This window comes from Rhea americana, unplaced genomic scaffold (genome assembly GCF_003343005.1).
Source record: "Rhea americana isolate MKP2758 unplaced genomic scaffold, rheAme1 scaffold_51, whole genome shotgun sequence".
Taxonomy (NCBI): Eukaryota; Metazoa; Chordata; class Aves; order Rheiformes; family Rheidae; genus Rhea; species Rhea americana.
Window position 1 is genome coordinate 3,413,724 of NW_028186657.1, and position 14,349 is coordinate 3,428,072.

Consider the following 14,349-nt stretch of genomic DNA (forward strand, 5'->3'; position numbering starts at 1 on the left):
TATAGGGCCGGGCCCCCCCCCCGCCGCGGAGCCAATGGGCAGGGGAGGATGCGCGGGGGCCCGGGGGGAGCGGGCCGGCGGAGGGGGCGTGCGCCGCGCTCCTCGCTCCGTTTATGCGGGCTCGCACCTCCGCTGCTCGCCCTCGCCGCTCGCTTGCTCCCTGCTGCGGCGAGAAGCGGGTGAGGAGCAACCCGAGGGGGGGACCGCAACCCCCTGCTCTGTCACGCTTCGGTCCCCTCCATGCCCTGCCCCGCTGCCCCCATCCCGCCGCGGGCACCCGTCCCGCCGGAGCGGTGCCCCCTCTGTGGCCGCCCCACAGTGGGTAGCAGGAGGTGGCAGTGGGTACAGGGTAGTCATGGGCACCCCGGACCCCTGACAGGCAGGCTGGGCTGTGCAGGTGCTTGGGGGCACGGTGACCCAGGGGCTTTCTCGTTCCCCAGTGCCAGAGTCCCGGAGCCACCACCTCAGTCCCGTCCCCACCCTGGGAAGGCTCGGCCCCATGGGGACAGGCACCTCCAGTCCCCCCCGATCCCGAGGCCCCACTCTGGAGCCCAGGTGACCGATGCAGAGGGCAGGCTGGGTGCCCAGGGCTGCACCCAAGGCTGCACCCAGGGCTGGGCCCTGACCACCCTCTGCTGCCTTTGAAGGGGCTGAAGCCGGTGGTAACAGGGGAGAGGAACTGCCGAAGGCTGGCRGTGGTGGACAGAGGCCAGGCTGGGCACACTGGGGTCCCTCTGCCTCCCCAGGGCTGGGCACAGCGGGGCAGTGGTGCCAGCGCCACTGTCCCCCCGGGCCAGGCTGGCACAGAGGGACGTGGTGGACACGGGGCACGCTGCATATGTGTGCTCAGCACACACACGCGCATTGCACAAACAGATGGTGCACTACTCACTTTCAGCACGCTGCACGCGTATGTGTGGCACTCACCTGTGTTGCAAAAATACACCCTGCACATGTACATGTGCTGCACACACACAGGTGAACCGTGCACACACGCCGCTCACACACACTGAACATGTTATATGCCCATACCACAAACACATATATGCTACATACACTGAACACAGATCTATGTTGCAGATGAACACGCCACAAATATCTTACACGCACACACACAGCTGCACATGCATGTTGCATACGCTTGCCAGCACATATATTATGTACACGCACAGCACTCATATATGTACATGTTATATGTACTGTGCATATAGACATAGAATGTGTGTGTTGCCTACATGCACACGCACATATATATAATATATGCTGTGTATACATGCACAGGCACTGTGCACATACACATGCATATGTATGTAAATAGAGTAAAATTACTTATACCATATACACACACACACAACCACGTCTGCACTAGGGCGGTGGGTTTGGGGGGGACGTGCCCCACATCTCCCTGTCGCAGCCTGGTCAGGAAAGGGCTGGGGGGGTCTGGCTGGGGCTGTGAGCATGTATTTCCCTGCAGCCCCTCCAAGCTAAGCGCAGCATGGGGCCCGTGGTGGGGACGGGGTGTCCTGCTCTCCTCCGCGCCCYGGGTGACAGCTTCCCAGGGTGGCAGCTCCCCGTGCCTGCGCTCCTGCCCCAGCCTGGCCAGGTGACTGAGGGCCGCCCCGCTCCTGCTGCAGGTCGTCCYGGCGCGGGCAGGCTGGGCACTGTGCAGTGGCGTTCGCAGCGTGGCGGGGCAGGAAGGGGCTTTGGGCCCAAGGTATGTTAGCGATTAACGGCACTTTCCAGCGATTCATCTTGCAGCGGAGGGTGGAAACGTTGGAGGGTTGTTTGCAGGCGCTTGTATTAATCATCCAGGCTAACACACCATTAACGTCCTCCTGCATTTTAAAGATGACAAATTTTATTTGACTTCTCTCAATCACGGTTCCCGGGCGGATTCGGGAGCCACTTAAATGCCTCGGATTTTCCATCGTTAGCTGTTACAAGGCGAGTCGCAAAGGCAGGAGGCGGTGGGGGCCGGGGCCCCCCCGGTCAGCCAGGGCACGGTGGAAGCGGGTCTCCAGTTCCTTCGGCTCCCGGAGGCCGGTGGGGGAAGGCCGAACCGGATCTGCCCCACTTCACTTCTCTCCGCTTTGTTCTTAGAGATGCAAAGACCCCCCCCACCCTTCCCCACCCCCCCTTAACAAGCGCCCTGCAAACATTTGCTAGTGATTACTTTCCCGTTGGAATCGGGCCTTGGGTAGGTTCCCCCCTCCTGGGGTTTCCTCCAAAACGGGGTGCCCCTGCGCGGAGCCGTCGGGCGCCAGGCCCCCCGCCTGGGGGAGGTGCAGGGGGTCCCGCTTCGTGCCCCCCGTCCCGCCGCGCCGGCACAGCACCCGCTTTCCGTCCCGAGGTCCCGCTGAGAAACCACCCGGCCTCCCCCCTAGCCCCGTCAAACTGCCTGGACGGGGTCGGTGCCGCTCGCAGCCGCCTCCGGGCGGGAGCCGGGCGCCGCGCCGCCGCCTCCAGCGTCCCGGCCGCGAGCCGAGCGAGCGCGGCCCGGCCGGGCCCTCGTCGGGCTCTAGTTCCCCCCCGCGCCGCGGCGGGGCCTGGACCCCGCGCGCTTCGCAAGCGCTCAGCTGAGCAAATAGTGGGAACAGTGCGTTGATTTTCCTTTGGAAAATCGTTCTAATCTTTCGTGTTTTAATAAAATAATAAAACCGGAGCCCTTTTCACTCCGACACCTTCTAAATCAAACCAGACTGCCTTTGTCATGGCGTCCAAATTTAGCACTTCTCAAACTTTTGGTGAGTTTCTGTAATTTCATGTCTTCCCCGCTCGCACCGGGGGAAACGCCGAGCGTTTCGGATTAGGCGATTTATGACTCGCGTCGCGGGAGGAACCACGTTTCTCTCCACCTGTTTTCCTTCAAATCCGTCCCAGGGAGCGAGGGGCTGCCCTCGCGGCTGGCCGGCCGGGTGCCGGCGGGGGGGAGCCGGTGCCGCGCGCGGGGCTCGAGGCGCGAGGTCGTCGCGGCTCTCGGCGGCCCCCAGCACCCGGCGGGAGCCGCCGGCTCGGCACCCCTCACCTGCCCGGCCCCCGGGGCCGCGGTTTTGGCCCCGGGCCCGCGGCCACCTCCTTATCAGCCCCCGGCGAACCGGCAGCCCAGGGTGTCCTGTGACTTTGACGCCAGCTCTGCTCCCCCTCCCCTGCTGCCTTATCTAAATAGGACCGTAAATCAGGGCCTTGGCAGATGCCCTGGCAGGACAGGGACTCCATAAAAAGGGGCTCTGCTCCTGCTCTGTTTACATTGCAGCCCCGTAAAATATTCCCCTTGTCTTCCCTGCTAACGTTTCCCTGCAGCGTCCCGGCACCCTGGTGCTCCGCGATCCTTCCCCCCCCAACCCCACTGCGGGAATGGGGGGTGGCGGGGCCCCACCACAGCCCCCACGTGCTCCCCGGCCGCTCGAGCCCCCCGCCACCTCCGCCCCGAGCGGCTCCCGCTGACCCCCCCGGCCGCCGCTGTGAGCGGGGAGCCGGGGCTGAGCTAGCTCCCCCCGGGCAGCTGGGTTGTGTCTAAAGGTGCCCCTGGGTATTTATAGCACTCGCCTGAAATAATGCAATAATAATCACTCAGCACCTTCCTCGCGTTTCTGCTTCTCCAGGCCTTGGGGGGACRGTTGCGAAAGGCCCTGGGAAACTGAGGCACGAGCAAGCGCTGCTTCAAAAGCAGGTGCACGGTGCCAAGCGGGACGGGCTGCCCGGGGGTCACCGCTCTCGGGGGGCTGCTTTCCTCCCGGTGGCGTGACGAGACAGGCAGCCTGCCGGCGCGCACGGAGCGGGCGGCTGCGTCCGTCGAGGCGCAGCGCTCGCCGCCGCCGCGGAGGGCGAGCCGTGCCGTGGGCGTCGCGGCGAGCTGCGCCGGTCGCACCGAAGCCGCCTGCCCCGGGGGCTTTCGCAAAGCTGCCGCGCCGAGCGCTCGTGCCTCGCCGCATCTCTCCTTGCCCTCGGCCCCTTCGCGGCGCGCGAAAYGCGGGTGCAAGCCGCGCCGGAGGACGGGGCTGGGGGCGAACCCCGCTGCAGGTGCGGCGCCTGCCCGCGGCTCGGCCAGCGCCTGCCCGCGGCGGCTCCGCGCCGCCGGGCGAATCTCCTCCTGGTGGCTGTGGCGTGCCGAGAGCGACCTTCCCTCCTCCCCGCAGCTATCCGTGGCATCCTCTCTGTATACACGGCTCCTCCGCCTCCCCTCCCGGCTGCATAGGGGCTGACTGCAACCATCGCCTCTCAAGAAATACAATCTATTTATGGCCAAGCAGCCACTGCCCTGCCTGGATAAATCAAAACGAAAACAAAGCTTTATGGAAAAAAGATTATTAAATTTTCCATGTGCTCCTGAAGGGATGCGCCAGGCACTTGCTGTTTATTTTTTTCCTTTCTCCTCGCTCGTACTGTAAATGACATTGTGTTTACAAAAGTTTTTATGTCATCAGAGCAAAGTCACAGCTCAGCTTCCTCTCCTGTGTATTTTATGTAGATGGATGTGTCTGTGAGGAACACTCAAACTAAACAGAGCGCCGGTTTATAGGAAAACGTATTTATTTGAAAAATCGTAACTCACAATTTCGGCAAAACCGGGCTCCACGTTTATTGCCGCTAATGGGGTGTGGCGGCCGTAAATTACCCCGGAAAATTGCCGCGGCCGCGTCCACAACGGCTCATTGTGCTGGCGGCGCGGCGCGGCTCCGGTCCCCGCAGACGCCCCTCGGCCGTTCGCGATCGCGTTTGGCTGCAAGCGACCGGGAGGGGGACTTGGCCGGCGGCGGCGCAGCCCAGGCTCGCCGAGCCCCGCTGCCGCGCGCGCCCTGAGCCGCGCTGCTCCCTCGTCGGATGCCGCCGAGGCCGGTGGAGGGATCCCCTAACCGCCGGAGCGGGACCTCGTTACGGCGTGCCCGTCGCGGACACGCCGTCGGGGCTCGCGCCCCGGCTCGCGCCGTTTGCCCGGCCGCGGGGCGACTCGGGCTGCTTCGCTGCCTGCCTGGCCCGAGCGAGCTGCGGCGGCRGAGCGGGACCAGGGCTTCTGCCCCAAATTCCCTTCTTTGCTCCGTTCGAGTTCCCCGTTGAGACAGACGTGCAGGAGGCGCCGCGCGGGGGTGCCCAGCCGCAGCCCCGTCTCGGGGCAGGGTTTGGGTGCCGGCCCGGAGGGGCATCTCTGCAATTCCAGCGATAAGCGGCGAAGCACTACCAGCCGGTGCAGCTCCCTGACGAAAACCAGCGCCCTGCCCCTCCTCCGTGCGCTTTCCACTCCCCGAGCAAATTTACAAGGGCTCTAAAATGTCATGCTCCAGGGCATAAGCCAACTGCTAATGGCTGGGGATTGGGAAAGACATTTCCTCCGTGAGAGCCCGAYTGCATAATCGCCTATTAAGGCAGCTCCTGGCGTCTTCACCTACGGCGTCTGGTTCTGGCCACGGCTGGAGACGAACTGCTGGAGCTGGATGGGTCAGACCTGGGCTGGTAGCTCCAGCTTTCCCTTCCTCTGACACGACGGCAGCTTTGGCAGTACGCTGTCAGGGAGAAAGGTGGGGGCTGTGGTGCAAGTTGCATCGTTCTCCCTCGCTGCCTACCGCAGGGCACTGATGGCTGAGGTGGTGCCCAGCACCGGTGGCCTTGGGGCCTCTGTGGCCTTGGTGGCACTGTGCACGCTGCGACTCTCTCCTTAGCGCCATTCGGTCCATCAGCTTTTGCTCTGTGACTCCTTGGCAGGAGGAGGTGCTGGATGAGCCCGTGGCCTCCTCCTGCCCGGGCCGCTGCCGCGCTCCGGGAGCACGGGGGCTTTCCCTGGGCCCTGCTCCCGCAGGGATGGAGCTCCCATGCGCCGCGTTGACACGGTGCTGACACCGCGCCTCCTGCGCGGAGAGAGGCTGGTGCAGGTGGCTGGTCGGGGGCTGAGGTCTTCTCTGGTACTGCAGCGTTTGGGTGATGTTGCAGAGAAGACCAGGGCTCTGTGCTCGGTTCTGTAGCGACGGGCGGACGGTGACGGTGACACAGGCCACCGCGTTGGGGCSGGAGGGTCTAGTGGAGTGCTGCATGTCCCACTGTGTGCACCGAGGAGCTTCCAGAAACACGGAGGAGCATCCTGCCTGTGTTACCCCATGGTGAGTCCTCGTCTCGTTTGCCTTTCTGGGGCTCTTTATACGGCACCTTGCGCCAGGGCCTGGCCTTGGCGTTCCCGGGGCTCCAGTGCTCTCACTGGTGTGGTCTCGCTGCTGCCTCACGCACTCCTCCTCTCTCCCCGGAGGCCGGCGTTGTCGTGGCGCGGGCAGGGGAGCAGAGCGGCTCTTTCTCCTACAGGCGATGTGCTGACGGGAAGGGGGCCCAGACCGCCCGAGGGGAACGACTCCAGGTATTGCACATCAGTATCTGACGCCGCCGAAGCCGCTCGTGAGAAATAAAATGTTTAAAGTAGAGCTTATTGGGAGGAAGGAAAGTCTCCTGTAAAATTGCGAGCTTTTCCTCCACCCCAGTTCTCAAAAATGAAACAAAATGCTTTAGTGAAGACATTTCTGCTTTTGGCTCTTGTTTCCCACAAAGAGCAGCGAACATGAAGGAAAACAAGCTTTTCCTGTTAAAATGCACTTAATCGAAACTCCAGTTTTCTGTTAAATTTTGCTTGGAAACATTTGGAGCAGCTTCGTGCGAACCAATTCTTCCTCTGAGAAGCCATTAAAAAATAAAAATAAAATCCCCCAAACCCAAACCCAGCCATTTCTGCAGGAAGCATCCAGCTTGGCAGTTTGGACGAGAGCATGCGCTTTGCGTTACACCGTAAATCCAAAAGCTCCCACGGAAACAGAGCCGCTGCCTTGAACGCTGCGGGCCCGTCGCTGCCGGCGGAGCAGCTCCGCGGAGGCTCCGCGGGGCGCGGAGAGGCTCGGCCGCCGCTCGGCCCCGCTCCCGGTGTCGCTCCGGCCGCCCCCGCGAAGGGCCCGTCCCGCGCCGGAGCCAGCAGCTGCTCCCTGCTCCGAGGGAGCCGGAAAAACCTTTCCCAGGGAAAYGGCATCAGGATCCCTTCGTAAAAGCCCCTTTTTTTTGCTGCCTCCGCCTTACCCCTAAAGCACTAAAAAAAATCCTGGTGATTTCTAATTCAGCAATCTACACCAGCAATCCTTATATGATATTTTTAATATATATGTAATTGAAAGTGAGTGAATGAGTGAGTGTGTGTGTGTGTGTGTGTGTGTGTTTTCCCGCTTTGCAAAAGGCCAGGCTCACCTGACACTCTCCAGTGCTGATTGTGCAGTAGTGTTAGGCTGCAATTTAGCCATAAATGTTCCTACCCTGCTGCAAACCTTCTGGCACTTCTGACCGCGGCCTGCGCCAAGCAGCGCGGTGGGACCCTGCTCTCTGCCGAGGCTCTGCACCCTGCACCCGTGCAGTTGAGCAGTARTTATTAGTGACGGGTATGTGCGAGCCCGTGAGTTAGTGATGGGAATTGGGATCCTTCTGGACAGGTGCTCTTCCTCGCCCCGGCCGTCCGGAAGAAGCTGTCTCAGCCTCATCCGCTCCACGTGGGAAGAGAATCCCAGGGCAGAGGGTCTCCGCACGGAGATTTCGGCTGCCGCTGCCCGGCCGGGTCCTCCTCGGCGCCGCAGCACGACCGGGCGCTGCGGCCGCCTCGCCGCCGTCCGTGCTGCAGCGAGGCACCGGCGGGGAGAGGGCAYGCTGCTGTGAAATCTCCATTTTTGGAAGGTTGTTGTTGTTTTCTTAAGCTGAAACTGAAAAGAAGAATCATTTCTAAAGATGACAGGCTTAATTTACAGTGTCATTAACCAGAGCCGAAACCTTAGATGGGCTGGGTCTCCTGTGTAAAGCGCATTTTCTTCACGCATCGCAGCTGATCTTGCTCTGATTATGCCAGATAAAGGTCTTTGTTGGTCCGTTTCCCTCGCTCGGGTCGTGTTTTTCTTCATATGGATGTTATTATTTAGCACATGGGACAAGGAAGTCATGTCTCCCCCTCGCGCGCRCGCGCACATCCGTATCAGAGGGATGAGGCTCCTATAAAGCACCAGCTGCCCCGTGCACCAGCGCTCCCCCGACATATTTGCAGGAGGTTCAAATAAGCATAAAAACGTGGGAGAAGAGCAGCGGCCCCTCTYGCGGGGAGAAAAACGCTCGCTTTGGTCGCTGCCTTGAAATCCCATGGAAATAAGCCCCAGGATACGACAACAGGGAGGCRGGAGGGAGAGGCTGGCGGGAGCCTTGCACGAAGCCTGCCGGCGAGCGAGCCGCGGCACGGCAGGAAAAGAAAAATCCTGCAACAGGCGAAGAGTCTCCTGTTCACGGCTGAGCTGCCTGCCTTCCGGCCGCGCTCCCCTCCGGCCGGGTCGCTCGCTGCTGCCTCGGCCGTCGCGGCTCGGCCCGGGCGAGATGCAGCCTGCACGCGGCTGCGCGCAGGAGCGGCCCGCGGGGATGCCGGAGGAGAGGGGGCCGGCCGTGCCCCCCATCTCCCTCCCCTTGCGCTCTGGCCGAAGCGGAGAGGYGCGGCGCCGATTTCCCGTTGGCGCTCGGCTGGCGGCGGCTGGGTTGGAAGCGGGAGTTTCGACCAGGCTGCCCAGATGCAGAAGCGACGTTACAGAGCCGCTCGGAAAAACTGGTTCTGCACGAGCTGCGTTTTCTTGGCTCGGGTGCCTGGTGGCGTCGGCTGCCCCGCCGGAGCCTTCCTCCACCCCGCGGCCTGGCAAAYGCTCCTGTTTTTCCTCTTCCTCCATCGAACCCCTCATAAATTTCCCTTTGCCGGCTCGCCAGCGCCGTGTTCCCATTGGAGCCTCCAGCCCGACTCCATCCGTCAGCGTCGCCGTCCGGGGCTGCAGTGTGTCACCCCGCTCCCGAGCAGTCGTGGATTTATGCGCAGCGGAGCGGTTCAGGACGAAGCGCTGCGCCGGATCACGGCGGGACGTTTTCCTGCAGCGCCGAGCGCCGATCCGTCTCGCGCGGCCGCGGGAAAGCGCCGCTGCTGGAATTCCTCCCTATTTGCGTCTCGACGCTCCGCAGCAGCGCCCGGCGCGAGGAGGTTTGCGTTAAAGAGGCTTCCAAACCCGCGAGGCCGGAGCAGCTACGGGGCGGGGGGGTCTTTCGTAGACCTCGGGGTAATAACCAGACATTGAGGGTTAGCRAAGGAAAGGGAAGCAGCTGAGGATGCCTCGCCGCGGGCCCGCGGGAGCTGGCGGGCCGCCGCGGAGGGGCTTGCGGCTGCTTCGCGCCGAGCTACCTGCGCTGCTTGCTCGGGGGGCGGCAGGGAAGCGCCTCTCCTCGGGGTGCTGCCCGGCGACCTGCGCGCGGCCGGGGGGAGAGACAGCCAGGCTGTATTGCTTTGTTTATAAGAGCATATTTGCCGTGATTGATGTCCGGGCTGGGGAAGTATGTTTGCAAGCGAGGCTTTAAAACATGAATCAAGCAGTGTTTGGAATACGTACGCTCCCCTGTCAAACATTTCTGCGCGTTTGGAGTCTGCGGAGCCGGCGCTGCCAGAGGTACCGGTGCCCGCGCGGAGGTGCCTGCGGAGCCGGCGCTCGCTCCCGCGCACCCCCTCCCCGGGCGCGCCGGACCCGCGCGAGCGCGGACCCTCCCTGCTCGGCCCTTGCGCGGGGAAGGGGAGCCCAAACGAACGGCTCTGCCCTGCTGGCGCGCGCGTGGCCCCGGCACGGCTCCCGCGGCTCCCGCCRCCCCGCGGCAGGGCCGAGGCGTCCCGTTAAGACCCGTCCGTCACGGGACGTCTTTTTTCCAGGACACTCCGTACAGGCAAASCGCCCCCCGAGAACGAAAGCGGCCCTGCGGGACGGAGTCGGCTTTCAGGCTTCCTTCCCCTTTAGATAACCCGATTGCCTGTGCGGAGAGGAAAGGTCTGGAGCGGACGGTCACTATCCAGATGTTCACAGAGTGCATTAAGACCCTCAGCCAGAAGAGCACGTGCTTCAGGTTAAGCSCCTGAGCAGTCCCAGCTGCACCAGTATTCACCAAGGCCCCAGTTAACCGCGTGCTGAGGGCCAGCGGGGTTTCTCCGGGACCGTGGATCCCGCCGGGGCTGCTCTTCCCTCGTCCCTCCAAGGGGTGCTGACAGCCGCGGGCCGCGGGCCGGCGACGTTGCCGGCCGCACGGCCCGTTGGCGACGCCTCTCTCACCGCGGGCCCGGGGACGGCGCCCGGCGAGCAGCTCGCCGTCCCTCGCAGGTCAGCTTTCGTTGCCTTTTAGCGCAAGGGAGATTTATTCACTTCACAGGCATTTTTAAAAGGTATTTTCTTTATAGCCGGGCTTCTCCTGCTTAGGAGAGATTAGGGGATCGTATTTCATGACTTCGCGTGGATTCCCTGTCTGAAGCCCTAATGAACCATGGATGAGTGAACGCAGTAATCCAGTCTGCGCAGGAGCTTGTTAGAGTCGCTGATTCCGTTATAATAACTAGCTACATCTGATCAGATTACTTCTTTAAATCACTGATTACACTAACATATTAGAGGCCGCTCACGCTCCCGGAGCGGGCAACGGGCGCTTCGCTCCCGCCTCGGCGAGCGCCAGGCTCTYGCTCTGCGCGCTGCTAATAAGTGTGACCCGATTGCGTCGCAGTGCAAAAAGTAACGATTTCCTTTCGCTTGCTTTTCTTGGCCTCTCCAGGCTGGAGCAGGAGCCCTGCTGTCGCCCTGGTTAAGCAACCGGTGCAAAGAAATGATCCGGTGAATCTTGCTGTTTTTTTTTATTATTTTTTTTTAATAAGTACCGCTTGCAGGGATGGGTTGGCAAGCAGATCCCCAGGCCGGCATCTGCGCAGCCCGCGCTCGAGGCCGGCCCGACTTTGGCTCTGCGTCCTGCGAAGAGCAGGCTGCAGCTCCCGTCCCGTCCCGCCCCGTCCCGCCGGGTCCCCGCGCGCATCCCAGGCGGCCGGCGGGCGCTGGAGCCCCTTTGCAGTGCCGGAGCCGCGGGACGGAGCCCGCCGCAGGGCAAACGTGTCTGATAAACCGGCCGGCACGCGTCGCCGTGCCCACACCCGCTGTGTGCCGGCAGCGGGAGCAAACAGCCCCGTGAATATCTGGGGCGAAAAAGAAAGGCCGTGGCCATAGCTGGAGCTGGACACTCAGAAACGTTTCTTGCTCTCAGGAAGCCTCGGAGGAAGAAGTCCCCTTWGAGGCTGGAACGGGCCAGCACCAGGCCAGCAGCTCCTGCCTGCTGGGAGCAGCTCTGCAGGRCAGCCGGGCACGGGCATGGGCATGGGCACAGGCAGGAGGATGACCGGGAAAACTCCGCGTCCCYGCCTGTGAAAAACAACTGCCTGCCTTCGGTTGCTTCTTATTCACCTGGCAGCGAACCCCGCCGTCATCTCCCCCCGCTCCGGGGCTCGCCGAGGGTTTTAGGTTAGCGCCGCGCAGCCGGAGGCTGCAGAGGAGGAGATGGGATGCACAGGTTTGCAGGGAAAGGAGCGTCACCAGGGACTTCTGATGATCTCATTAGCTCACGAGAACAGCGGAAAATAATTGCTTGCGGTTCAATGCAGTCCATCTGTGTGGGATTTCCCCAATAAGAAGTGCATACGGCCTGGTTTTAATGTTTTTCAAAGTTAAAACATCTCATAGCGCTGCAGCCTGGGCAGAAATCAGTTCCAGCCACGAGTGCAGCGAGGGGATTGCGAGGCAGAACCCGYGGGTTGACTTTCTAACGGCACTTGCACAAACTCTCCTGCCTGTAATGCTTATGTAATTGGTGCTTTTGAATCCTCTGCGGAGGCCAGGGCCCTCTGAGCCTCTGAAAGTATGTTTTACTGTATTTTCTGTTGTGATGTATAAAATAAGACCCCCAAAAACCTAAACCATGAGTCAGGAAATCAAAGCTCCTGAGACCAACTTAAAAATTATTTACACACATGCACATACACACCTTTTTAAGTGATTGCATTAAAAGATTTTTAAACTACGTTTTCTTAACAAAAGCTTGGTTTTTCCACAGTCACAGGACTCCAGCAGTTTCAGCTTTGAACCCACATGGGAAATGCTGAAGTTGAGATTTGATTTGCCTCATTTCCCCAAAAGATAGAGATCGCAACTTGCCCGCAGCCGTCGGGCACGAAGCATTAGGTGGTTCGGGGAAATCCTGTGGTTTTGGATAACCGGGCCGGCCGAAGCGACGGTGCTGCTCGGGGCTGCCCAGCCTTCGCCTCCCTCCGTCTGCGAGAGCCAAGAGGTCATTGCGACGATTTCCCTGGGGTAGGGGAGCTTCGCGGGCGTCTTGCAAGTGCGCTTGCTCGCCCTGGCTCTCGATAGAGCTGCCGCTGCTAACGCGGCGCTCCGGCCCCTGCCGACAACCGCTTAATCCCCCTTTTCCAGTGGCACCGAGTTATCGGGTTTAAATGCATCTTTGCTGCGGGCGCCAGTGCAGGGCTGCCAAGGCTTCCAGGGCACGGCGGGGCACCGATGCGGTTGCGTGTTAGTTGGATTTTAACCYGCTGGTGCCCGCYGCTGCCGCCCGGGAKCTCGGCACGGCTCGGGCGCCCGCTCAGCCGGGGATGCGGCTCTCGGAAAAAGCAGTGCCCAGGCTAGCGGGGAGCACCGGGGAGCCCCGGCAGCCTGCTCCGGCGCCTAGCTCCGCGCCTCGGCCAACGTCCGTGTCCTTTCCCCTTGCAGTCACTGGGACTTCGGATTTCAGCCGTGGGATTTGCTGCCGTTCCCGCCTGTGGGACGCGTCTCCGCTGGAGCCGGGCGCAGTCTCTGCGCAGACTCCTGCAGGAGACCGGCCAGTTGCCTCGAAACCTTCTCTACAATTAACCCAAACCGGTGGGAGGCCTCGTTTCCAAAGCGGCCGGCTGAAAACACCCGCAGCCGGCGCGGAGGCCGCGCTGCCCTCTGCGGCCGGCCGCTGCCTGGCTCCCCGCCGTCCGCGGCGCCRCGGCCGCGCAAAGCTGTTTCCAGGGGGTTTCCACAATTATTATTCCAAGAGGGGGAAGGAAGAAATGGGAAAATCGAGTTGTTTTGCGAAACAAGACGGTGGCGGGGGAAAGACGCTCTGGGACGCGCCGCAGTCACCGGCGGCCGTCTCCCCGCCGTCTGCCGCCTCCGGAGACAGCTTTTTACAAAGTCCTTGGTTGCATGGCTATCACCAAAAAAAAATACCTGGTGAAAACTGGAGATTCTGGTGGCAGGAAAATGACCAAGAAGCTTCATTTAAAGGTTGAGAAGTGTTTTAGGTGACCCAGCTGGTTTTTCTGTTTGGTTTTGCTTTTGGAGGAGATGCTTTCCACTTTTTAACCTTTTCTGGCTTAACACTTTTAAGTTCTAGGAAGCGAATTCAGTGTAGAGAGGGAACATCCCCCTCCCCCCAAAAAAACCCCACAAATCAAGCTGTGCTGTTAAACACCTGAAATGAGGTGCTGGGCTTCTGCCGCTCCCAGAGTTTGATTTATCAATAATTTTGTTTATACCCCCCCCCAAAATGACATTTCTGGGGGCYGGTTTGGGTTGCGGAAATGAAACAGGGGCTGCGATCTCTTTTCTCCCGAGCGGGTTAGAAAGGACCGGGGCCGTTTCGTGGCAAACCCCAGCGGACGACCGGCTCTGCCGGGTCCCAGAGATGCGGCACCRCCGGGGCCCTCCCGGCGCGGGGACACGTGCTGCGGGGAGCCGACCCGGCACCGACTGACACATGCCGGGAAGGGGGTGACACACCGGGAACGGGTGACAATTGCAGGAAAGGGGGTGATGCTCGCGGGAAAGGAGGGCACGCCGCGGGAAAGGGGGCGCCGCTCGTGGGAAAAAGGGTGATGCTCGCGGGAAAGGAGGGCACGCCGCGGGAAAGGGGGCACCGCTCGCGGGACGGGGTGGCGGTCGCAGCCCGGCTTTGCTGCCGCCCCTTTTCCGCGCTTTCCCGCGCCCCGGGCGGCGGGCGGGCGCGCGCGGGGGCCGCTCCGATGCGCCACGCGGCCCGCGTGCGTTTTTGTGTGCCCAGGAACAACACGAGCCATTGGAGCCTCGAGCTTCGGCTAATGTCCTTTCACCGTGTATTATATAAATAATATAAATAACTCGTCCTCGGACTTCAAACATGCCACTTCAGATGTATGGCGGGAGATTACAGAGTTTGTTAAAGCTCAGGTCTTCAATCATCCGGGCAGCTTCGAAGCCGCTCACTAAAATACAGATCAATGCTTCAATTTTATGGGAGGCCTGTCCCATGTGACCAGACCCAAATCCCTTATTTTATGGCTTGCTTATACATTCCTGGTGAAAAACGGTTTACATTTTGGGCCCCGGGAGCTCTCCTAAATCAGCTGCCAGGTTTTTGCAGCTGGTAGTAAAGGGAAGCGCTGTCATCGGGCCGCCCGGAGGTGAACGAACGAGCCGCGAGGCCGGGGACCGAGGGCTGGCGCCCCGCGCG

The 14,349-nt window shown here is 61.4% G+C and overlaps 1 protein-coding gene across 1 annotated transcript in view; it reads left to right on the forward strand.

The window, feature by feature from the left end:
* Positions 1-14,349, forward strand: part of LARP1 (La ribonucleoprotein 1, translational regulator) — a 106,895-nt gene that overhangs the window by 4,413 nt on the left and 88,133 nt on the right. The window lies entirely within an intron of this gene.